Source organism: Chrysochloris asiatica, unplaced genomic scaffold, assembly GCF_000296735.1.
Source record: "Chrysochloris asiatica unplaced genomic scaffold, ChrAsi1.0 scaffold09389, whole genome shotgun sequence".
Classification (NCBI taxonomy): domain Eukaryota; kingdom Metazoa; phylum Chordata; class Mammalia; order Afrosoricida; family Chrysochloridae; genus Chrysochloris; species Chrysochloris asiatica.
In genome coordinates, this window is record NW_006417907.1 from 1 (window position 1) to 895 (window position 895).

The window sequence follows — 895 nt, forward strand, 5'->3', positions numbered from 1 at the left end:
GTCAGCCTTGTCTGGCCACCTGGAGACAGTGATTTTGGGCCTACTGAAAACACCTGCTCAGTATGACGCTTCCGAGCTGAAAGCCTCCATGAAGGGGCTGGGGACCGATGAGGACTCCCTCATTGAGATCATCTGCTCGAGGACCAATCAGGAGCTGCAGGAAATTAACAGAGTCTACAAAGAAATGTACAAGACCGACCTGGAGAAGGACATTGTTTCGGACACATCTGGTGACTTCCGCAAACTGATGGTTGCCCTCGCCAAGGGTAGAAGAGCCGAAGATGGTTCAGTTATTGATTATGAGCTGATTGATCAAGATGCCCGGGATCTCTATGATGCCGGAGTGAAGAGGAAAGGAACTGATGTTCCCAAGTGGATTAGCATCATGACTGAACGGAGCGTGTGCCACCTTCAGAAAGTATTTGAAAGGTACAAGAGCTACAGTCCTTATGACATGTTGGAGCATCAAGAAGGAAGTCAAAGGAGACCTGGAAAATGCTTTCCTGAACCTGGTCCAGTGCATCCAGAACAAGCCCCTGTACTTTGCTGACCGGCTGTATGACTCCATGAAGGGCAAGGGTACTCGTGATAAGGTCCTGATTAGGACCATGGACTCCCGCGGTGAAGTGGACATGTTGAAAATTAGGTCTGAATTCAAGAGGAAGTACGGCAAATCCTTGTACTACTACATCCAGCAAGACACCAAGAGCGACTACCAGAAAGCACTGCTTTACCTGTGTGGCGGAGATGACTGAAGCCAGACACGGCAGGAGCCTCCAGAACTGCTGCTCCCTCTGCTTGCTTGCGATTAACAGCTCCTGGACCCATCCCTCCGAAGATGCTGTTTAGCATTGCCTACCCTCAGCCCCTCTTATTTTAGTGGCCTAAGTATTGC

The 895-nt window shown here is 49.9% G+C and overlaps 1 pseudogene; it reads left to right on the plus strand.

Annotated features, from left to right (window-relative positions):
• The first annotated feature begins 7 nt into the window (after positions 1-7).
• On the plus strand, positions 8-755 carry LOC102828415 (annotated as a pseudogene).
• The last annotated feature ends 140 nt before the right edge of the window (positions 756-895 follow it).